General features: G+C 46.8%; 1 long non-coding RNA gene across 4 annotated transcripts in view; it reads left to right on the forward strand.

Moving 5' to 3' along the window:
• LOC128854309 (uncharacterized) overlaps positions 1 to 24,711 on the forward strand; it is a 99,054-nt gene that overhangs the window by 71,456 nt on the left and 2,887 nt on the right. For 3 of the 4 annotated variants that reach the window (XR_008453337.1, XR_008453339.1, XR_008453340.1), the window contains 4 exons: positions 2,700 to 2,898; positions 13,213 to 13,360; positions 22,719 to 22,795; positions 24,073 to 24,225. This is a non-coding gene — a long non-coding RNA (uncharacterized LOC128854309). The remainder of the gene's footprint in view (positions 1 to 2,699; positions 2,899 to 13,212; positions 13,361 to 22,718; positions 22,796 to 24,072; positions 24,226 to 24,711) is intronic. The other variant, XR_008453338.1, reaches the window with a different exon arrangement.

The following is a 24,711-nucleotide window of genomic DNA, read 5'->3' on the forward strand; positions in this document are numbered from 1 at the left end:
TTGTTTTATATGCTGTATAACTCTTCTAGTATTAACTCGTATCATGGGAACCCGTTGGGCCATCCAGAGTGGTTAGTGAAGGAGACCAGTACAGTCTGAGAGCTCTTCTTTGAAACAAAAAGAGCCAGCCAACAAATCAAGACTGGGAAAGCTGACAGCTGGCCAAGCTTGTTTCATCCGAAAGAAAACACATGGGAGAGTAATGCCTAAGTGGAGCAATAGGCAGGGAATAATGGAAGTGTCGGTGCTTGCAACAAGGGACTACTCTTCTTTGAGGATAATGGAACAGAACTGCTGTTTTATTCAGTTCTGTGATCCAGTACTGTAGGTGGTCACCAGGGCTGGCACTGGGATTTACTGGTATGATGGATGTACTGCAGAGTTTCCAAAGGGTGTGACTGAGGTGTGGAATTCAGTAGTGCTGAGCTCACACCTTCTGTCAGCTGCCAGAGGTGGGAGAGGCATCCTGGGACCTGTTCCCTCTAATTACACTCCCTGGTCTTGACAAGTAAATGCATCCAGAAGCAGAGAATGGGGGACAGAGGAATCTGTGGAACCCATGGCTCCACCAGCCAAGCCTAACATTGAGGAGTGGTGTATTAGGAACACTTTCCCAGTGAGACCAGTAGCCTGGATGACTAGCCAGGAAATGTATGAGAGTCAAGAACTAATCCTCTGTGAGAAGAACCTGTGATTTTCCCCCCCCAGGAGAGAAAGAGTGCTACAGCTGGAAGGACAGGGTGAGAGCAGCGCTGCCTCCGGCTCTGTCTGAGCAGACTGTAAAACCTTCAACTTCCATGGGAACACTTGAGGCTGAACATCACCATAATGTACGTGATGGTGTGTGCTCATCTGAAGAGAGAGTGAAGGAGGTAATAGCATAGCTTGGAGTGATACGGCTTGTGGAGAATATGCAACACAGGTTACACCAATACCATGGGTCTGCCCTGGGCAGACACAGGCTGTGGGAGTTCTACCAGGACCAGCAGCTAAAATAGAGGCGTAGCATCAAATTAAGATCTTGTAATGAAGTTGTAGGGGTTGATAGAGGCATTATGGTACTGTGTGGTTAGCAGTTGCGTTGATACGTGAGGCACGAGGGTCGCGTTCTGTCTTCCTTACCGCACTGCTTTGTTAAACACTTGGGTTTTCCCCTTTTAGTTCTGAGAGCTTCCAGTCTAGTCCTGAATGCTCCAGTTTTATACTGGCATGGAGAGATTTGATAAGTTCTCTGGTGGCAGAATGTGAGCTGTGTGCGCCACAAAGCCTACCCGTGAGCTGACAGAGGGTACTAGGAATCTGCCTGATCCTTTCTGGAGCTAAAGGCATGCAGGAAAGTGTTAATATTGTCTCTTCTTTTTCCTTCCAAATTCCTGCCTTTCCTCACTGGGGGAAAGCTGAGCGGAGTCTGGCTCAGACTCATGATTCCAGTGAGCACATGTAATGCCACTAGGGCCTACACGTGTGAAATCCCCCTCTCCGTCTCCGCAGAGCGCTCTTCCCGAACAAGGCCTGGGGCTGTCCCTTACGGCTCAGGCAGCGGCAGCCGCTGAGCGCAGGCAGTTGTAGCACTTCTCACCTGCCTGACTTCTCCGGGCTTGCTAATGCCTGTGGGAGATAAACTTGATCCTCCAGCTCTCCTTGCCGTTCAGATGCTTCCTAGAAACTTGCTTTTGTAATAAAGTGCTTGAATCTGGTCTTGGGATTTGGGAAGGCAGCATGCCACTGATTAGTATTGATAGCAATTAGTGCAAATTAGGATATACACCCAGATGACATCCAGCAATATAGGCTGAAACAGATTAAAGATTAGAACAGCCATTTGACAAGCGAATAAAATCACCCTGTCTTTTCAATAGAGAACTGTTTCTGGCCGCGGCAGTTCAGAGATAGATATTCTCATTGGGGAGGGACTTTTTACAATGCCATGTAGTTGATAGGATGAGGGGCAAAAGCTTTAAATTGGAAGGGGGAAGATTTAGATTACGAAGAAATTCTTCACGGTAAGGGTGGCGAGTCCCCGGCACAAGTGTCCAGGGAGCTTGTGGCTGCCCCATCCCTGGAGGGGTTCAAGGCCAGGTCGGATGGGGCTTTGAGCAACCTGATCCAGTGGGAGGTGTCCCTGCCCAGGGCTGGGGAGGGGTTGGAACTGGATGGGCTTTGAGATCCCTTCCAACCCAACCCATTCTATGATTTTACCATACATTTCTGAGAAGCTGCAGCTTAATTAGACCCCCTTTCCTGCGAACGAGTAGTTTGAAATCGTTTCTTCCCCTGTTCAGTGTTTTGCACTTGTCTATACTAGTACCTAATGGAGTTGTGTTGCAGAAGACTCACAGCTGGATATGACAGTCAGAACCAGATGTTCACACCCTAGGCCAGACACAGCTGTTTCTCTGTAGCTGGCGAGGGATGTAGAACAAGTAAATGCAGAGACAGCAAGCCTGAAAAAAAATCTAAGGTAATCAGGCTGAATATGCCTGGAGATTTAGGCCATCTGGAAGATTGCCAGAGGGCTATTTATTTTGATGTCTACACCTGCTGAATGGGAATGCTTTGTGTGAACTCAAAAGCTTTAAGTGATACTGTCTCTCTCCCTTCTTCAGCACTCCACTCCCTCTAGGCAGTGTTGCTTGCTTGATAAATTGTGCTCTACACCTTAGATTTGTTGGTTTGTGTCTTTTTCCTTTTTTTTTTAGAAAAAAAGAAAAAAAAGCAACTAAAACTTGCCTTGTTTCCTGGCTGTTGATAAAGGGTAGAAGGAAAGCACTGCAGCACTGGAGACCAGAAAGGGAGCAGAGCGTTACAGACTGCGCCTTGGAGGGTTAAAGTCTGTCGGCAGTCTAAGTGTAAGATGTGTTGAGAGCCACTGGAGCAATTTCCTTTGCCCCATTTATGGTGAGTTGGGAGAGAAGTTCCCATAAGCTTTTTACCTACTGTTCTGTGCACACTACACTTTCATGTTCTTGGTGTAACAGATTGATCCCACAATGCCACAGCTGGCTCAGCCTGGCTGGCATGCGGTCTCCTCTTTGCAGGCAGTGTGTGTCTGCTTTTCTGTTGTCTTGAAAGTTCTTGGGAGTTTTGTTTTATGGAAGGTTTTGGTGTTAATAGGGATGATGAGCATACTCCTACAGTGACAAACATTTGATTAGGATGCCGTTGGAACGGGACCAGAGGGGGGGCTACAGAGACGATCAGAGAGCTGGGGCACTTGGGGTTGTTCAGCCTGGAGAAGAGAAAGCTCCTTAGAGCGACCTTCCATTGCCTGAAGGGGCTACAAGAAAGCTAAGGAGGGACTGTTCGCAAAGGCTTGTGGTGATAGGATGAGGGGCAATGGGTATAAACTGGAGAGGGGCAGATTTAGACTGGACATGAGGAGGAATTTCTTCCCCATGAGAGTGGTGAGGCTCTGGCCCAGGTTGCCCAGGGAAGCTGTGTCTGCCCCATCCCTGGAGGTGTTCAAGGCCAGGTTGGATGGGCCTTGGGCAGCCTGAGCCAGTGGGAGGTGTCCCTGCCCATGGCAGCAGGGTTGGAACTGGATGATCTTTAAGGTCCTTTCCAACCCAGACTATTCTATGATTCTATGATTTCTTGGGGCCAAGGCAGGATTTTGGACAAAATAGACCCAAGTGGTTCTGAGATAGGAGGACCACTACCTAAAAGTTGCCTGAAGGGCAGGAGTGTCTCAGAAGATGCTGGTTTCCCCAATTCCCTGTGCTACTGTAAGGAATCAAGAATATCTCACAGATGAGAGAGCAGTTACCTTAAGGAGCAGTGTCTGCAGCTGCAATAGTAACCTCTTCTAAACACACAAAAATCTTGTATTTGATTTTTGCCACTATTTTCCTGGTCATTGTTCTGATGCATTCAGTGTAATTCTCTCAGCAATCTTCTGCTCACACTCTCTGCAGCCATTAGCAACATAGATTTTGCCATCTCCCCAGTGTGTACTGAGCAATAACCCTGTTGTAGTTGACGTGCAGCATATGCAGCAGCACTGATGATAATTGTGCCCACTGCTGTCAGTACCATTCTTGGTTCTCAGATGTGCAGCAAACAAGCATTTTTCTTTTCTGCTCATGCGCACGACAGTTCTTAAAATGCGGTTATTGTTCTGTACAGTTTTGGTGGGGATAGAGTTAATTTTCTTTGTAGTAGCTCCTACGGTGCTGCCTTTTGCAGTTGTGATGAAAATAGTGTTGATATCACACTCATGTTTTAGTACTTGCCAAACGGTGCTTACACAGCATTAAGACCTTCTGCCTCTCGCGCTGCTCCCCTGCGGCGAGTCGGATGGGAATGGGCAAGAGGTTGGGAGGGAACAGAGCTGGGACAGCTGACCCCAGCTTAGCAGAGTGATGTTCTATAAGATATGTCAAGCTCAGCAATAAAAGCTGTGAAAAGGAGGAGAAAGTTCAGAGTGGTGGTGTTTGTCTTTCCAAGTATTCCATTGTGTATGATTAAGCCCAGCATTCCTTGAAATGGCTAAACATCTGCGCTGATGATGGGAAGCAGTGTGTAAATTCCTTATTTTCCTTTACTTGCACAGCTTTTCCTTTACCTTTACAGCTGTCCTTATCTCAACCCGTGGTTTTCACACTTTCACTTCTCTAGTTCTCTTCTCTTCCCGCTGAGGGGGTAGTTAAGTGAGCAAGTTTGTGGTTCTGAGGCTCAACTATGATGTGTCCCAAAGGCAATTGTCAATTTAGTGGATTATCTAAAAATGTACTTTCTTTCTCACACCATCTTTCTCTCTCAATTTCCCCACATTTGCCGAAGGGTACAATGAATTTCTTAAGAAACCTTATTCTTACGGAATATCAGTTTCTTAACCTGACCCAAGAGAGTGGAAGTACTGATGTGTTATGCCATGAAGCTTTGCCAGAGGAAAAAGTTTTTCTTTGTATATTTGTTTGGTTCCCATTAGCAGATAGTTGAATTACAGAAAGTACTCAAGCTGACACCTCTGAAGGACACCAAATTTTAAAACAAATAAAAGAAGATCTACTGTGTGTTATAAGCAATAATCAATAATTAAATGCCTTGTTAAAGCATTGCTGAAGAGTACTTCAGTAGAAAAGTAGTTATACTGCATTTCATGGTTAATTCAATGTCAATTAGCTGATTGTTAACTTCCCTCCAGCTAAATCTTGTTCAGCACAGAGAAGAGAAATCAAAAGCATTCTAGCTTTAACAAGCCTAGTGTTTCAATCATTCATCTCTGCCCGCAGGCTCAAAATCAATGTCAACAGACGTTTCATTGCAATTTTATCAGCCATTTCTGCATGTCACTGTTTTCTTGGCTGCCCTGATTGTCCCTGAAAACCGTCTGTGGGCATCAGAATTCATCTCGAGCAGAAAGCTGAACAGATTCTAACTGATGGTTGGGTTCCCTTTCATCTAGGTAATAACAAGTGCTGGTGTCTGCCTGAACTTCCTAAACGGTTCAGTGAACTTCTCTGCAGTGGAAAGTCCTGCAGGAAGCTCTTCTGCCAGTCTGGGGTCTGTTGTAGCCCGCTGCCCCCCCGCACCCCCGGCCATTCAGCACCGCGGACAGCGGCCTGTCTGCCTGCTCTGGGTGTCCTTCAACACCGCGGACAGCTGCCGTTCAGCACCGCGGACAGCGCTCGGCTTAGGGCATGAAGGTCTTGAAGTCTGATAGGCACAAGTGTCTTTTCTACCGTCATTGAATTGTCCGTAGAAAATAGTACCAAAAAAAACCCCAACAGGTCACCATATAAAATTCATGACAAATCGCAAACGTTCCCATTTGCTTCACAATGACATCACCAATTGGGAAATGCACGTCTGAACAAGAGCTAGGCTGAAGCCTGAAGTCATACTAGTAGGGCTTGGGGCTTGTCTACATGTTACAGAACTTGAACTGATAGTAGGCTGCTTTCTGCCTGAAATCGGAGTATCTGACTGCTTCGCTCATACAAGGTACGTAGTATTGCGTGTTACACTCAGGGATGACACAGGTAGTTGTAGTTCATACTTCTTGCTTATTCCAGACCTGGTCTGTGGTGCTTCAGCTTCACTCCTGTCTTGCAGCAGTGTAGACAGTGGATCCACAATAATGTTTTTCATCTTCTATGACTGATATGGAGATTGCCTCATCAAAGAAAACATTGGTGTGGGCTTAGAAATCCATGCCATTTTCATGGCATGCACAGCGACAGTGTTATATATCTGGTTTATAGCAACCAACCTTCTGGAAGCTTAATACTGCCGCCTGGACTACTGTAAATACTAAAATGTTGTCTGCTATCTTTTATGGTGGCTTTCCATGCTGCCAAGTAGCGTTGTGCCACAGTCAAGCTATCGGTCCTACCACTGGGTTTAGGACCCCTTCAAACCAAAAGAAACCATCTATCACAAGACATGGTTCACAGTTTTGCATGTTGCTTTCCAGGAGGTACAAACAGAAAGCATTTAACTTGGGAGTTGTCTGCACCGTTGTATCTCCTACCTTTAGTCTGTGGGGTAGAATTGTTTTTGAAGCACTCTATAATGTTTTCACTCGTTAAATTCTGTCTGAAAAAACCTGCTGTTGTGACACCCACCATATGACATTTAGTAGTACTGCCTGTTCTCTTGGTTAAGAAATATAATTGACAAAATCAGTTTGCATCTGAGTCGCCTACATGTCTAGTTGCTAGAACTCTCTTATGCCTTCATTCATTCACTCTGTCATGACTAATGCTTAGACAGGGAGTTTGTGGATATGTGGATCATTGTGATACGCCTTGCAAACTGCATCAGTTCCTTCTAACAGGGTATATATATGCGTTACCTGAACTGTACCTGCATACGTCTCCTCTCTGCTTTGGGGGTTTGGCTGGGGTTGGGTTTTTGTTTAAGTTTGTGGGCAGGAGATGTTGTGGGTTTTTTTAAACTTGAAGTCAGCCGTTTTGTCTTTTCTTTTTTTCCCTCAAAAAATAAGTTCATGGACAATACCATGAATATCAGCTTTACTTCTGTGTGTTTGAAAAATAAGCTCTAGCAACCTTGTTATAGATGTTCAAATATGTGAATAATACAGGACTACCACCCTTGAAATGGTCTCTGAGTTATGATCAGATAGGGGTCTGATCAGGGGCAATGAGTACAAACTGGAGAGGGGCCGATTTAGACTGGACAGAAGAAGAATTTCTTCACTGTGAGAGTGGTGAGGCACTGGCCCAGGTTGCCCAGGGAAGCTGTGGCTGCCCCATCCCTGGAGGGGTTCCAGGCCAGGTTGGATGGGCCTTGGGCAGCCTGAGCCAGTGGGAGGTGTCCCTGCCCATGGCAGGGGGTGGAACTGGATGATCTTAAAGGTACCTTCCAACCCAAACTATTCTATACTATTCTATCATTCTGTAATACTTCAGGCTTTAGATTTGTTTCTAACTCAGTGACCTAAACCAGTGATTGTTTAGTTCCAGTTACTCTTTTCCCTTGTCATTAATTTTGTAGTGCTCTGAATAGTTTTCTTCACAGGAACCAGTAGTTGGCCATGAAGAAAACGCTATGTCATACCAGCATGCTGCTTATTAATTCAGTGCATTAGTGTGGATTTATAAGAAAGAGAAACCTTTATTTTCTTAGCTGAGCTGTCCGTCTTACCCAATATTTTGTGATTCATTTTGTTCCCCTACTCCCATGTTCATTTTGAATCTGTTGTCATCAAGCATCTACTAGGCAACCTAGCAAAAGCAGACCAAAGATAGGATTGACCTACTCATAGCTCAGTTCAGAAGTACCTTAGCTCTAAAAATCTGTACCAGAAGGTAAGGCAGACTTCACCAAATTGTTGGCCCTGTAGGGTAGATTGTGTATGCTTTCAGTGTGTATTATATTTACACCTTTGAAAGAGCTGATTCATTTCTGGGTTTCTATGGCTTTCTGCCTACTTGCTTCAAGAGCAGGTTGTACCAACCCAGCACCTGGTAAGAAAAGTGAAGTCACCATTGTTATCCTGAACACATGAATTGGCTCTTCAGCCCTTGTGCTTATTCATCTTGGACAAAATGACTCAGTGAAACAATGTGATTTGAAATCTGCTCACTGAGATTAAGAGAAACTTGGCGTCTCTCCAGGCAACGTTTGGTCACTTTTGCTATTAGGTAAATGGGAGCCAAGCCAACAAAATTGAGGTTATTGCCTCAGCTCTGAAACATTTGCTAACACCGACACAATGCCTGTGGATCAGATAGAATATTATAAGTTCATTAATTTTGCTAATGGGCAGGAGGCCCACTCTGCTGCTCCAGTTTGGATTGTGTTGTTGGGGAAGCATCTGCAGAGAGGCGAAATTAAGTACAGGTGAGAATAAGGCCACACTTGTGCCTTTTGTGTCTGAAGAGATGAATTCTCCAGCTGATCTTCTAAAAATTTCAAACATGCTTGCTTTCATGGCTAGCATTGAATTTCTGATTCCTTTTCCTCTATTTTGCGGCAGGTTTGATGATCGCTTTTGTGATGCTTTTGTTTTAATGGAGCTCCTGATAACAGTGATCATGATGATGAAAAGTCCAGTTCAAATAGCTGCTACTCAGGAGCTGCTTCATCATGGAATAGGTTTGCTGTACTGCTTCCTTCTCTCTTATTTTTTAAGAGAACGGATGCTTTCATCCTTGTCACAGTGAGGTAGAGTAGTGTTGCCATAACAAAGCTTTGCTTCCGTGCTGCTATTCCATGCTGCCTTGCCTTTGCTTTTGGACATTTTCCTCGAGCCACTCTTAGGTTTCCTTGTTTTTGATTCCGACGTTAGAGTCAGAGGTAAGCGTATACCTTGAGAACTCCCAAGCCAGGAGTCTTTATGGCTTCGTAATGCACAGTACGTATGTTCACATACCAGTGTCTGACCCTAGAGTCGAATAGGAGTTCAGAATGGGAAACAGGAGAGAAGAGCGGCTTCCGATTGCTCTGATTTAAGAAGAATCCCTTGTAGTAGAATTCTTATAGAGTACCAACAGCTAACGTTAAAGATCAAAGCTAAACCATTAGGGATGAGAGCTAAAGCAAAGTTTCTGGCTCTTCCCAAGGACCTGTGTTGTTGGATAGGAGCTTTCTCTCAAGCTACAGAAAGCCCAGTTCATGTGTTATACTGGATCTCCAGTCACACAATTCATATGAACTGGGTTACTGGTACTCCTCCTTGCAGTCTGCCTTTACAAGGTGGGGGAAGACGACACCGACTGGAGGTGAATCAGAGGTTGCTATTTCCTCCTTAGATTGAAACAAGATGTGTGACATGGCTTCTCTCTGAAGACATGAATGCACGTTATCAAGGTTGTATCAGCAATAATAACGGGACAGGATTGACGGGGAGGGATTAGACGTGACCCATGAGGCAAAGGCAGGGGCGAGAGAAGAATATGACTTGACCAAATGCAGATCTTGGTTTTTCTCTTCTTGAAATACTGCTCTTCATTAGGTTATTTACAAACTTTCCTTCACCGCAACAATTTTGCACCGTATCTTGATCCAGGGAGCATATGATACCGTATTCGATTTATGGCATATTTGTTTTCCAGTGCGGCATCTCAGTTCAAACTGACTGCGTAGCCTTTGTCGTGAAATGCTTCTGGTGTTTATGGGACTATGCAGAACCTCACAAGGTGAAAACCGGGTGGCTGAGACCTACAAGCACCCCCAGAATCCCAGCAATCCCAGTGAAGTTACCCAAGTTCCACTGTCAGAGTTTCGTTTGCCCTTGATTCTGTCTCAGAAACAGCTAAAATCAGGGCTGCTTTCAAGAGGTTATGCGAAGATAAAGCTGAAACTGGAACAATGCAAAAATAAAACCAACACCAAAAGACTCCAAAAAGGCTTTTCCTCGGGAAGATCCCAGTCTTGCTGCCATCAGTGGAACCAGCGCTTTGCCCTGAGCTTGATGCTGCATTGACCTCTCTGGGCACACATCTGTATCTTCATCCAAATGCATCAAAATGAGTATTTGTTTTTTCTAGTACAGACTTCGAAAAGGGAAAAACCAGTCCCTTGTGGAAAGCTGTTCCTGTGAGCTGACAGGAGCCATCCTCTCTTTTCAAGCTTTAAGAAGTGGTGTTTTCAGTGCAGGAAGGCGATTCTTGTCTCCCAGGATCTCTTTCTCTCAGGGCTGCAGAAACAACAGCCAACTTCTTTTTGGCCTAAATTAGCCGAGGATAAAGAAAATTAAACACTCTGGGGAATAAATTCTGAGGGAAACAAAAAGAGGGGGAAGAAAAAACCTTCATCTGGGAAAAAAAAAAAAAAAAGAAACTTTTTAGAATAAAATAATATTCTCCTATTTAGATTTTCTGATTTCTGGGAGGTTTTAGGCTTTAAAAAAGAAAAATGCCTTTTCCTATTAAGAAAATTGCTTTCACTTTCCTGCAATGAAGACAGTTGTGTTTCTAATGATGGAAGAAGTTGAGTGTAGCTGCTGAGTAGCTGAAGTGGGGATCCGACTATCAGTGCGTCACCAGCTAAATGTGATTTGAGATGCAGTTTGCTTTTCTCTATCTCAGATCTTAGGGCTAAACCACAAACTGTACATGACACAACTAAATTAATATTTAAAAATAATTACTTGCTGCCTGAAGGTAAACAGAAAAAGGGTAAATAATTGATAGCACTGGGACTGCCACACTCTAAGTCTGCTGAGCATTTATGATGTGCTGTGAAGGTTCAAAGGGATTGCTCGTCTGCTGCCTCTGAAGGAGGGTTTTTGCTAATCATTCCAGGGCTTGTTTTGTCAGCCAGCGATGTTTTCAGAGTTTGAAGCGCTAGAATAGAACGCCAGCTTAATTTAGGCGAATCTCTAACTTAATTTACTAACTTTCCTTCCAAGATTTGCATTGTAAATGATAAGGTGATTTTCATATATATAATATTTTTTTTTTTTTTTTATCCCATCAACATCTGAAGGGAAATTTCATGTGGTCTCCTGCCAAGAATGCAGAGTAACCTGCATTCAAGGAGCGCTTACATAACGTGCCGCCCTACGACAATACCTGTCTGCAGAGCTTGGTGATGCTTTGGGAGTTGGCAGCTATTTGCTTTCCAATGGTAAATATTATAGATATCATAAGCATCTCTCCTCCTGTAGCCCAACAGCAGAATAACCAGCGGTCAAAGTGGCGGATGACCATAAAGAAAGGTCAGGGATTTCAAATTGATTTATTCCCCCCCCCCAGTCAGAAAACCGCTTGCACTAATTATTACCTTGACAGTGTGAAAAAGAAATGCTGCCTTCACGTAGAACTTCACTGTTTTCTGGTATTAAAGGAAAGGATAAGAACATACGCTGGTAATGTATGCAGGAGCTGCAGCTCTCCAGTGTGTTTAAATAAGGTGCCATCCGCACCCCTGTGGGGCAGTGATCTAAAAGAGAAGAACAACCAAGCAGATGGTAGGAAATCCCAGCGATGCCACGAGATCAAATGATTCCCAAAGTGTTATTTGAAACATATTTCACTCAGTGAAAGAGAAAGGAGACAGGAACATGGTCTTGCTGGACCTTCAGTGGTGGCACCTACTTACATGCCTTGCATTGCACCTCACTTTGCTTTTTATAGAATCATGGAATGGTTTGAGTTGGAAGGGACCTCAAAGCCCACCCAGTTCCACCCCCTGCCATGGGACACCTCCCACTGGATCGGGGGCTCCAAGCCCTATCCAGCCCAGCCTTGAACCCCTCCAGGGATGGGCCTCAGCTTTCCCGGAGCCCCTTTCAGTCCTGGAAGCTGCTCTAGGGTCTTCCCACAACCTTCTCTTCTCCAGGCTGAACCACCCCAACTCTCTGAATCTCTCCTTGTGTGGGAGATTTTTCATTGCTTGAAAATGCAATCTAAGCTCTCCTTTGGATTTTGGAAGAAACACCAAATGCCGTACCAAGGTGTGCAAATGTGAGCGTCATCTGAAGACACGCAGCGATTCTTACACCCTGTTGAACAGTGGTAAGGCTTTAAGTGGAATCCATGGGACTTTTTCCAGCTGATTCGCATCTGGAAGTAAAAATGACTAAATAGAAACCATGATGTGCAAAGAGGGACTGACGAAAGTACGTTTCGTCCGGTCCACAAAAGACAAGTGGGAAACAGTAGAGCAGCCATCCCATATGTAAAATGCTGAGCAAAGAGGAGGGAGTACTCTGTTCTCCCATATGTTTCTTATAATGCTTTAAACTGGGCTTTAGAGGAGGAAAATAAAGGAAATGCCTCTGATGGTCGAGATAGGTCGCTGTTAGAGTAGACTGCTGAGTGGGGGGAGACTCTGGAATATCTCTCACTGGATATTAACAACATGTGAAACAAATATCATCTATAAGGGGTGGTTTTAAGAGTACCCAAGTCCTGTCTCTGTTCCAGCCCCGGCAGTCCGGGGACAAATAATTCAGACAGAAAGAAGCTGAGCAGTGAGACTCAAGCGGGACACGTGGGTCTGTGTTTGTGGGGTCTGAACTCAACGTTTTGTGTGAAACATTAGGGGGAACGATGTTGTCAGTTTTTATATTTTATACCTACCGTTGCAGCGTTTGGCTATTTCTGTATGTCCATGGGTCCTTACTTACGTAAGCATCCCCTTTCTCATTGATAAAAATAATCACGTTTCTAGTCCTTACAGTTTCAGAGGAAGACCTAAAAGTGTGGCTGTCTACAGCCAAGAGGCGCAGAAGGCAGAACGTCTCTGATGTGCTTTAATATCACTGGTAGGGCAGGGAACTCCTGCTTTTTTGTGCTTGGGGTTCCCAACGCAAGGCAAGGCAAAACAGAAACACCTAAAAAGTCTACTCTGAACTCCGTTCCAACATTCAGGTCAGCACCCTTCTCCTTTCTTCCCCACACCCAAGACCACACACTTGCACTTGCACCTCCAGGCATGCATGTCTGCCTGCCAGCACAGCGGAGGTTACCAATCTCATCACGGTTCTGGTTATCTTTCAAAGCAAAACGTCCTAAAAGAAACCCCAGGAGCTCAGGGGTGCGACCCCACCCCCTGCTGTGGAGCACGGCCCCACCGAGCTGCGCACAGGCTGTGGAGAGGCTTTTTACCTTGATGGGAAAGCGGCCAATGGGTTTTAGAGGAAGAAGCAGCTAGAGGCAAGGAATTGTTTGCTGTTTTCAGGGAATGTGAAGCTTTAAAAGAATCTGGGGCATCTCTGGCCAGTGCAAGAATTAGAGGAGGGATTTTGGTTTTCTTCTCTTTCTCTGAAAAGTTGTTTTATTATGGTATTTGCAGGAGTGCTTTCCGAGACTCAGGCCTTTGCTGTATTGCCAGCTCGAGGAGCAGGAAGATGGGGATTCCTTCTTGAACGCTGCTGTCAACAAGCACAGGACAGAGCCAGGACCAAACTGCTCTATCTGCTGACAGCCGGATCCCCACCCAGGTGCTTTAGCCCTTCTGTTCCCTTTCTGAGCGCTTGCTGCTCTGAGGGGGGATGTTGGTTTTTAGCTTATTCATCTTTTCTGTTTGATGTCTTTAGAAGAAAGTAGCTAATAAGGTGTTCAGAACTGCTGCTGAGTCACACCAGAGCTTCAGTCCACTTCAACAACTGGCTCAGCCGGGTCTGTGTTTCGAATGCCTCTTTAACACCGATGAGGGATGAAGTTTGGCAGGTACTGAACAAGCTAAAGCTTCTCCAACATACAGTTTAAATGTATCTACCAAGACATTTTACCTCCTCCATGAACAGTACCCTCCAAGTAAGAGCCACCCTGCTGTAGATCTCTCTTGTAGAATTGAAGCATAGGCAGATTCCCTTGGAATGAGACGAGGTTATGGTCTGGAAGGGGACTTAGTACTGGACAAGATTGTTCCTACAACATTGTCCCATCCCTGGAGGTGTTCAAGGCCAGGTTGGATGGGCCTTGGGCAGCCTGAGCCAGTGGGAGGTGTCCCTGCCCATGGCAGAGGGGTTGGAACTGGATGATCTTTAAGGTCCTTCACAACCCAAATTATTCTATGATTCTACTTCAGCAAGTTCCCATCACCAGGTGGTGAGGGAAGAGCTAGAAAGGAATGAGAAAGGAATTGACAATAGGAAAGGAACTTAAAATATAAGGAAAATATTGCAAATAGATCTTGTATAGGGGAACAGTTTTTAACATTTCTATCAACTACGGAAATATTTCTGCCAAGGATTTTGATCTAATGCTTCAAGGTGACGTTCTTCTCTAGCTCATAAATTTAAAATTCAGTCGTTTTTAGGAACTTGGTCTCAATGCTCTGTTTACGGAATGCTGGAATGGTTTGGTTGGAAGGGATCTCAAAGCCCATCCAGTTCCACCCCCTGCCATGGGCAGGGACACCTCCCACTGGATCAGGGGCTCCAAGCCCCATCCAACCTGGCCTGGAACCCCTCCAGGGATGGGGCAGCCACCACTGCTCTGGGCAACCTGGGCCAGGGCCTCCCCACCCTTATAGGAAAACATTTTGTCTCTTGAAGAAGGCCTTTTCTAAAGGCTGTTCTCACTGGTGGTGAATGTTACAGACACAGAGGAAATTGTGCTTTTTTAAGAAAATGGGAACTTTGAAGAAAGGCTTTAATAAGACTTTTCCATTTTGCAGGATTGGTAACGTTTCGGTCAAAACCCAAAATCTCTGGGAGTAGCTACCGGCTGAACACTACGTTGGTTTATCTTTAACTGGGAATAACCTGGCATTGCTGCAACGAGTGAATGGTGTTGCTAATGGGAATGTTGTTTGACCAGGAGGTTTCTGCCAGGGTAGTGAGTGTATGATGGAGTTGGTCCTCTAGAAAGGACAGTAGTGAAAATAGCGACTGAGCGTTGATTGAATCAAAACCGAAAAGCTGTCACCTTGAAGAGAACTTGCCTTGAAAGCATCGAGGCTTTTGCAGGTGTGTGCCAGCAGCTGTGAAGCCATCCCAGAGAATGCAGGAATCCATGCAATAAGAGGTTTTGCTGGTGAACTGTTCATGAGGAGAAGAAATGGGGAGCTGTGGTCTTGCCACCTGAATTCCCTTCCTCTCCCTCAGTAGGTTATCAGCGTGAAAACAGGAAATGAATGGGCCACCATTAATAAAACATGAAGCCGTTGTGTTCAGGCTGTGTGCTCTGTCGTTCAGGTGTAGAAGACACTGAGAAGGCAACAGAGGAGTCAAATCCACAAGTTCATTTACTCTTTCGAACTGCACGGCAAACTTCGACTCAGACTTGGAACTAAACCTTTCTTTTCTCCCCCTGAACATATTGAAGAGCTTTTAAACCCTCATACATAAATCCCGAAGGATTGATACTGAACTGTGAGGAGTCACATCGTTTCAGAACATAAAAGATTTCCCTAATAGATTTCACCAATAATTAGATATTGCCAGGACTGGCTTTTACTCAAAAGTGTCTTTTGCTGTGATGTAAATCTTTAGATCTTGTTTTCATTTGCTTTCAGAGCTGTTTACACAGTGCAGATTTCTCTCTCTCCACTAGACGCCCTTTTTGTGCCGGCTGCTTAGGTTTGTGATTTTAAGAGTGTCCCAAGATACCTACTTTGCTATCTTTTAGGGGCTCATTTTGCTGGAGGAGAACATATGGTGCACCTGTTCTCATAGAAATGTTGTTTTCCACCAAAGAACAAAGGATTAGCCTCAAAGAATAGAGGTCTAGATGAAGTAGACTGAAAGACCCACCAGCACCACCACCACCTTTTTTGTCTGTACTTTAAAAACCATCTCATGAAAGCTGATGGTCACGGCACTCTACAGCCCCAAGGATGAGAACTGGCAAACCTGTTATGGAAAAAGCCATGGGAACAAAAGTAGAAGACCCGGTTCAGCCAGACGGAGAGGCCTTCTGCAGCTGTAATGAAGGCTTGTTTTTCTCTATGGGGGAGTTTAATTGCAAAATACTTAGCATAGGTGAATCATAAGGAGCCTAACCATAGGAAGAGGTTAACCACAGTTACAGGAAAGATTCATCTGAGGCTACAAATAAACGAGTTCTTGGTGGGAAGGAACCAGGAGGCTCTCCTCAGCTGTAGACAGGCCCACTCTTGAAACTCAAAGGTCGAGTGGAGAGTCCGAAGTAGGAATCCTCCTCCTGACCTTAGATAGTTCTTCTAGGAAATAGCCAGGTACAAGCTGAGTGGAAAGATAAGATGTTTATTCCTAGTGGGAAGCTTTGTCAGGCTGCTGTGGGTGGAACCACCGGTTCATCCCCCGTGGGAGACAGTGGTTCATAGTAAAGTCTACCACAGTTCTAAGCGTAACCGGGGCATTAGTACGACTACCGTATTTTTGAACAAACTGATATATCCTTACCGTTAAATAACATGGAAGCACTGCTTCCTGGATCCCGTCAGAAGCAAGAGGCTTCATACTCTTAGAGATTTTAGGCCACGTCCAAATACCCTTAATTATTTCTGTTTAGTCTCGTTTGAAAGAACCTGTTTGCCAGATGTTCCTCTTGCTTAATTCCTGAAATGCTGAAGTCGAACCTCAAACTGGGTGAGAAACCCGGACAGTGAGACAATCCACATTCGTCAGAGTTACAAATTCACTATTATAGCTCAACTCAATTAACTGTAATTTTCTTGGCTGCCATCAACAAGTTTGATGATAGGAAATGGGATTTGGCTCACGACAATACAAAGGGGCAGTTTGGTAAACGTTCATTTTCAGCCAAAATCATTAGTCAACCAGCAGTAGAATTGTATTTTCATTGATGTTTACGTTAACATTTGGTTTACTTGGTTTTGCTGTCTGGCTCCATCCATAACAAGTGCAGCCAAGCTCTTAATTCTCAACTGTGTGAAGTTATTCAGTCTCATGAGAGAGATGCCAGACAATTCATTGGATGATATTCAAAGTGTTAGTGAGGTTAATTCTAATTGCACGGAAGGATCTCTATTAACGTTTTCATTTGAACGCATTTTTTGTGACTTGGGTTTTAGGTCGTACGTGTTGGTTTTCTACATGATTGCATAAAGTCTAAATATAAAATATTCATGTTGCTGTACAATCAGTTCGTATGCTGAAGAACTCCTTTTCCTGTGGTAGCGTCAGAATAGTTTTTGAAAACTCCTGAGCTCTCAGAATGACAATCTGACAAAATATTGAAGCTGTTTCCCTCAGAGAAGTTGGTCTGAAAATGCCCGTTTCCAGGGTTCCCATCCGGTGTCAGAATCAGCGTGACCAGCAGGTCCAGGGAGAGGATTCTCCCCCTGGACTCGGCACTGGTGAGGCCACACCTCAAATCCTGGGTTCAGTTCTGGGCCCTTCACTCCAAGAAGGATGTTGAGGCTCTGGAGTGTGTCCAGAGAAGAGCAGCGAAGCTGGGGAAGGGGCTGGAGAACAAGGGTTACGAGGAGCGGCTGAGGGACCTGGGGGTGTTTAGCCTGGAGAAGAGGAGGCTGAGGGGAGACCTTATTGCTCTCTACAACTACCTGAAAGGAGGTTGTGGAGAGGAGGATGCTGGGCTCTTCTCCCAGTGACAGAGGTCAGGACCCCTCAAGCTCTGCCAGGGGAGGGTCAGACTGGATATCAGGAAAGAATTGTTCATAGAAGGGGTCATTGGACCCTGGCAGAGGCTGCCCAGGGAGGGAGTTGAGTCCCCATCCCTGGAGGGGTTTAAAAGACAGGTAGATGAGATGCTCAGAGACATGGTTTAGTGGCAGACAGGAATGGTTGGACTCGATGATCCAAGAGATCTTTTCCAACCTGGTGGTTCTATGTTTCTGTGACCCAGCTCTAGCCAGTCCTTAGACCGTTGGCCATAGTGGCTCTTGAAGTCGGCTGAGGTGCTCCAGTGCTGGCGCATGTGTGTGCCGGGGGCTGTGCAGCCCAAAGGCGGAGGAGTTGGGTGGGGGATCCACAGCAAGGAGAGATCCCCTTGGAAAGGGTTTGAGTTAGAGCCACAGGGCCAGGGTTGAGTATCTGAGAAAGGTGATGAAGGGGCCCATTCTCCTTCTTGGTCTGCGTGTGGGCGCTGTCTTATCACTGACTCTTGCGTGACTTCTGCCTGAGTAGTCTTGCACCGTGGGGCAAAATAGCGCCCTGTAAATGAAAGAAACGGATGGAAAGGGAGATGTTGGGGGCTGAGAAGCACTGCTCTGGAAATCTTCTCTTGAGCAAATCCTTCCTATCCAAGAACCACCTTCTGTTTGCAGTTTGAGGTCATTTGGAATTGGAAAATTCTGTGAACGTGAAGAGTAACCCAGCTGAAGCCTTGCTGTTTGGGATCAGCGTCAGTGAATGTGATCAGTTGGGTGGACATCTAGCAGGATGTGTCCATGGAGAGGTGCCTTAATGTGATTGAGGGGACTGAGCGTGATGTATTGGGAGCAATCGAGTATTCAGTACTGGAGTAGGAGTCACTGAACTCAGAGTGAAATACAACAGCACCTGGTGCCTCCTGCAAATACATTTTTCCTGGAAAAGAAGAGTCAGAAATAGCTTTTATTGTTTTCTAAACAACACATCTCTCTTCTTTTTGAAATATTACTATGTTAAATATCCAAACGGTTCTCGCTGCAAACAATTCCTCTGCTAAATTACCAGCGCTCGCTCGTTTTCCAGGCGGAGGCACTAGGTACCTAGGGCCATTTGGAAACCACTAGCTGGTGACTAACAAACAGGGAAGGCTGGGAAAGACCACTCAGTCCTGCCAAAGGGTCTGAGCCAACCCCTTTCGCTGCAGTCATTCACTGCAACTTTTCTGCTTCCTTGTATTTCCCGTGACTAAGCTCGTAGCTTCTCCCTGTAGGAGCCTGCTTTGTGCCAGTCATTTTTATAGCATGGTTTTTTTGGTGTTTTTTGGTGTCTAGCCTAAACTTTTCCTTCCCTCGCTCCAGGTCAGTGCTTCTCAGGCAGGTGCCTCCTGCCTCTCCCTCCCTCCTCATCCTGCTCCTCATTGGCATTAACTGCAAGATAATTAGAGACCGGTCCTGTCCCCTGAGTCTTTGTTTCTCCAGACTACGGCTTAACTCCTACCCTCCTGCAGCAAACCCCACTCGGATCCTCAGCTTTGGTCCTTTTGGGGCTGCCCTCGCTGTTGGATCTTCTCAGCGCAAAGTTCTTTGATATTATAATGTTTTAATGACAGGAGACCCTTGTTAAGCAAAACCAGAACCGGCCCTCCCTCCTTTCCATCCTCCCTCTGGGGGTTGCAGGTTATTAACAGAGCTTTGCTCGGCTGAGCACCGTGGAACCGACAGGTCTCTGCCCGCATTCCTGTCTCGCAGCTTCCAAGATCCTCATATTGTTTTAAAAAAAAGCAGGAACCAGGCAGCTCGCGTGGTCCCGGCAGATCCTCATCTTGGCATGGCTGCTGATCTTTTGACGTTAAGAGGCCCCTAAAATCCTGCTTTTAATTTCTGGTCCCCAAGATGAACAAGATTGGGAAGTGGATGCTCTGTGGGATCGGCTTGTGCCCTGCCGCTGGCTTGGTAAAGCCGGCTCCGAGGGCCAGACACCCCGGTGACGCCCGTGCCCACCAGAGAATCCTTTCTGTGAGCGCAGACTCCCTCCTGCTCGCCTGCCAGCCCCTACCCCTGCTGTGCCTTCTCGAGGCTTCAGCGTTGCTTCCGTTCTCCAAGTTCATTATGCAGCATTATATCAACTGCTTTATTGGAACAAAAAATGAGTTCTATCATCTGCAAAATCAAAAGTCTTGAGCGAAGAAGGCTTTTGCACTTGCTTGGCACAACCTGCTTTTAATAAGCCCTTGTTACACAGTCGTTGTTAGACTTTATTGCCAGGTGTTTCACACTGCTCCACTGTATTTTATGGAGCTGATATCACAGAATCATCATAGAATAGTTTGGATTGGAAGGGATCTTAAAGATCATCCAGTTCCAACCCCCAAATATCTGGCTGAATGGTTTGCAGTTTCTTCCCCCTTTCCTGGTCATTCTAACAAGCAGCAAAGTTGCTTTGTGTTCTCACTGCAAACTCTCCAAAACTCATCCTGGACGGTTCGCAGTGATGGGAATCCTGGCGGAGGCTTATCCCTCTCCTCTGCTCTTCCTTTTGGTACGTGGTCTGCTCTGTAATCCGCATTGACGGCGGTGGGGACGAGCAGCAGTAGAGGAGCCAGGCAGAGTTTGGTGCTTTAGAACCAGGTCTTGTTGGATTGGGATCTTTCCATTTGAAGGCATCTGGCACATTAAGAGCCCTCCCCTGAGTTTTTCATCCTCTTTCAAGCTAATAAACTCCTTTTTCAGTTGGCTCAGCTAGTAGTCTGTGGTGGGTCTCTTGCGCTCTGCACATGTGTGCCCTGAGACCTGGACTGAGCATCCTCAAACTCATCTCATGCACGCGCTGTGGAAAAGCTGCCAACCCGCAGAGGAGTTGGGTGGATCTGGCAGCAGCGTCTGAATGACTGAAAGCTTCGTGTCACGTATGTGACCTGCCACGCGCCCTGCTCTGCTGGAATTACGGCTCTGCGAAGCACCTGGTGTTTGTTTCCAGTGAAGCAGGCGGCGCGGAAGGGCTTGGGACCGCGTTTCGTGTCACGCACAGTATAGACTCCCTGCAATCCAAGTCTTCTGCAGCTGTAGCAGAACCAAGGGAGGCAATCCAGGAGACTGCATCTCCCTGAACAACAGCACCACTTACAGCCTGGTCTCCGCTGCCAGCCTGGGGCCAGAGCAGCAGTCTCAGTGCCAGAGAGGAAGGTGGGAGCTGCTTTTCTGTGTGCCGTGGGATTTGTCTCCCCTGGCTGAGCGTGTCTAGATCCCACTCAGTGGTGTCCATGGCCTGGACCCATCTGTGCTGGCGATGATCTCTGTTGAGTGGCTCTTCCTTCCTAGGGCTGACTCGGGGGGTTTCGGCTTCACAGGGTGTCTGTGCCCTGGACCCGGTCTGTAGAGTAGAGCAACGATTTGAGCTGCTGCTTAAAAATATGTTCTTCTACCTGTTGTAGCGAAGAAGGCACCCAACCAACAGGAGAGAACACCACTGCTCGTGTCTTGGTTTTCTGTCGTCTAGGACAGTGGCCTGCCAATCACCTGGGTGTAATTGCTGGCGTAAACTTGGAGATAGCTGGAACCAAGGGTCAAACTTCAGCGTCTTCCAGACAACCCGGTAGCAGAAACTATCTGAAGAATCCCACAGACTCACACCCATTTTCCAAGGCCAGCATTTCTCCCAGCATACACAACCCTGCCCAGGAGGCTAGCAGGGTTACTTTATCTGGAGTTTGGATCTGGACATGAGGAGACAGGTGCTGGAGAAGACAGGCAGGCACATGAGCAGTCAAAGGCAAGAGCAAGCGTTTCAGCTCTGCACACTCAGCACATTGCATCCCATCCAAGCAGAGCTGGGGATGTTGAGGAAGTGAGACGGAGAACGAGCAGGATGTGTCACAGGGCTTCTGCCAGACTGAGCACCGGGAGTAAGGCAACATCCGTGCTCTGGGCAACAGGAGAAGGGTGCTGTTAGGGCTGAGATTCAAAGATCGAGAGGAAAATTAGAGTGGAAAAAAAACCCAAAATGCGTTGGGCAGGAATTCTTGAGGGCTATGATGAGAGACCCTCTGACTCCTCATTGTCTTTGCACTGTTGTTGGAGACGCTCAAGTCCCAGCTGACCAACATGATGGAGAACGATCATGCCCAGAGCAGGTGTCCACAGGAGACACTGCCAGGGAGGCTGGGCAGGGCTGCCTGGGCAGGGCAGTCCCTCACAAGGCTTGCTTTTATGTTTGTTGTTGTTCTAACTCTTTTTCTTTATAGGAACGTGTAAGGCAAAGCGTGAAGCTGGAGGCCCACGGTGCTGGGTCTGCTGATGCCAGAAGCTGTCGTGGTTCTCCTCCTCTGGTGCATTTTAGCATGACCCATGGTGGCCGTAGGGAGAGGTGCCCACTCTTCCTGTGGGTCAGTGGCTGCCGGAAAATGCTCCTCATGGTTCTCACATCCTCAGCGGGCTCCCAGCTGCAGGGTTGGTGCCAGCCTGGCGGCGCAGCGGTCCCACCGCTACCGCTTTTGGGAGAGAAAACCCCAAACCTGAGTGCTCAGCATCACTGGAGCGTGGAAAGGCAGCAGAGACTCTGGCCACGGTGGCCAAGGGGACAACACCTGCACCAGCCAGGCTGTCTGTGGGAGCCCGGTGGTGCCAGGGTTACCACCCCCAGTTGGGGCTTTGCTTGCGTACAAGTAGCCGTGGCACGTTGGGATGTGGTTTAGTGGCACAGTGGCGTTGGATTGATGGTTAAACTGGATGAGCTTAGAGATCTTTTCCAACCTTAAGGATTCTGTGAGTGTTAATTCTCCAGCTGGAGTTTCAGCAAAGAAAAAAGTTGATGCAATTAAAATAGAGAGTTTAAGGGCTGCCCTGTGCTGGGAAGGGGCTCAGGCTGGGTAATCATCGGGTGAGCGGCAGCGGGGACGGTGCCTGCGCTGGGAAGCACTGCAACACAAATCTCTTAATAGTCTTTCGGTCTCCACAAGGCCTTAAAATCAATCAGAGGATTAACTAAGCAAAGCTGGTTTTATGATACATGAGCCAGCTTTGTGGAATTGGATCTAATTCGGCTTCAGCTCTCCTTTGTGCCTGGGCTTGCTGACGTGCTGCCGGGGAGCCTCGTGGAGGAACGGGACAGCCCAGGGAGGAGCAGGACAGGCCAAGGACAAGTGAGACAGCAGGGTGGCCAAAGAAGCAGGGAACCCACCATGGGGTGACCTGCTCGGCAGTGGAAACCAAAAAACAGCAGCGTGGCACAGCTCAGGCAAACCGGTTCCCTCCCTCCTTCCCTCTGGCCTCTTCTCTTAATTCAGCATTTCTCCTTGCAGGAGCTCTCTGGAGCCACTGACCCCGTCCCACGAGCTACCAGCGTCGTGTGGCTTCTGTGGCACCTTCCAAGGAACAGGTACATGTTGTGCTTTCCCTTTTCTCTTCCGCTGGTGGCTCCTGGGGGTGGGTTTTCAGGGCTGAGGTGAAGCCTGGGTGCAGACAGACCCTTCTCCCACCACGTGCCCTGGTACGCCTCATCCTCAGAAGGCCACTTTAGAGATGTCACCAGTGAGGGACGTGATGAGCCTCCCTAAAACCCAGATGGTGGTCAAGCAATGCTTTAATACATTTGATGACAACAGGAGCCATCCACCCACCTGACACCAGGCAGCATTGTTGTTTCAGACCAGGTGTAGGAGTGTTTGTTTAGCTTTTGACGAAGCCTTTTGCCTTCTCTGGGGCTGAAAGTTACTCTTAGTGACAACGTGAGCATGAGAGCTCTGGCAGCTCTGTGACGGGAGTCTGAATCCACCAAAACGTGTGTTGGCAGATTGGGATGTTTCCACTCTACCCGCTAAGCAGTCGTAGTGCTAAAGTGATGTGAGGAACAATGAAATATTCCCTCCAGAACCAAACAGTCACCTTTTTCTGGCAAAATTCTCCTCTGCCCCCTTTTTCCAGGCGCGTCTCTGCTGTCTTTGGCCGGGCTGGTTTGGTCCAGCGACGCAGAGGTCGCGATGCAATATAACACAAAGTGATACCTGGCTGCTGAATTCTTTTGCTCTCGCATATCCACACTGACTTGCGAGCCTCACAGCTTCAGGCCTGTCAGCCACCGGGAGTTCATCTATGCAAATGGGCTGCAAGAAAATGAGGTCTATAAATAATAGACACCTTGGGCCCGCACGTCGGTACAAGGCAATCCATTGTCGTGCTTGAAATGTATCCGCTTATATTTCATGCTTCTGTGGGAAAGTTATAAGGAAAGCAAAGTGGCCAGGATGAAATCCAGCCTTTTCTTGCCTTCTGACCTAAAAGGAGAGCGGAGGGGAGATGTTTTTTGGCTGAAGCTGGTCTGCCAAGACACCAGTCATTGGATTTCACTCTATACCAAAAGGAACTCTTCTGCTTTTTCTGTCTCCTTTGCTTTCCTTCCCTCTGTTCCAGAAGAAATGCGAGAAAGCTTTTTTTTTGCCCAGCAAGGGGCTGCTTGAGATGTTCACAAAACCCAAACCATTCTTAAGTTGCGCTGTCCTTAGATATTTCTTAACTGAACGTACTCGCCTCGTGGCAGTCTCGGCTCTTGGGAGGCCCTTCTATCCCAACTGCTGCTGTGGGTGGCCCAGGGTTCTTGGGAACGTGGGTCACATCTGATAGAAATGGAGTGAAATTATTCAACTTCCTTTCTCTCAGAGCATTTATGTATCTGGAAGATATTCAGGAAGGTGCAACAAGGCTGATTGAGGGTATAGAACAGCATCCACAGGAGGCACAGCTCCGTAGACTGTGATTCCTCAGCGTGGGAAGAGGCAACTGCGGGACGGAGCGATAGCAGTCTCTGAAATCGTGAGTAGCATGAAGAAGTCACCCAGAGATGATTTGTCTTCAGACAAAAGAAGGTGGCTTTTTTGCACAGTGTGTCATTAATCTGCAGAATCCTTCGCTGCAGAGCCGTGCGGAGGTTTATATACATTTTCAAAACGAAGCTGGACAAAGTTGTGGAAGGGAAAAAGAAAAAACCCAACCTAACAGCTGTTGAATAACAAACCTCACTTCTGTCATGGGAGATCTTTGCAAACGGTCAAACTCTGGAGTGTTCTGGAGAGGCATTGCTGTGAGCTTTGTGCTGTTTTGACAGTCTTCTCTACACCCCTGTTGCTGGACGGGGTGGCTCAGCTCTGACCTCCTGTAGCATCTGATGTTATGTTCCTCTGCCTCTCCTCCCCCACGATTTCTGCTTTCATCGCCGCCGCCTTAAACTCACAGATTTAGTGTTACAATTAAGTTCTACACTGAATATATTTTTGCTTTGAGAAGCGTCCAAACAATTCT

Source organism: Cuculus canorus, chromosome 22 (genome assembly GCF_017976375.1).
Source record: "Cuculus canorus isolate bCucCan1 chromosome 22, bCucCan1.pri, whole genome shotgun sequence".
In the NCBI taxonomy this organism is placed as follows: domain Eukaryota; kingdom Metazoa; phylum Chordata; class Aves; order Cuculiformes; family Cuculidae; genus Cuculus; species Cuculus canorus.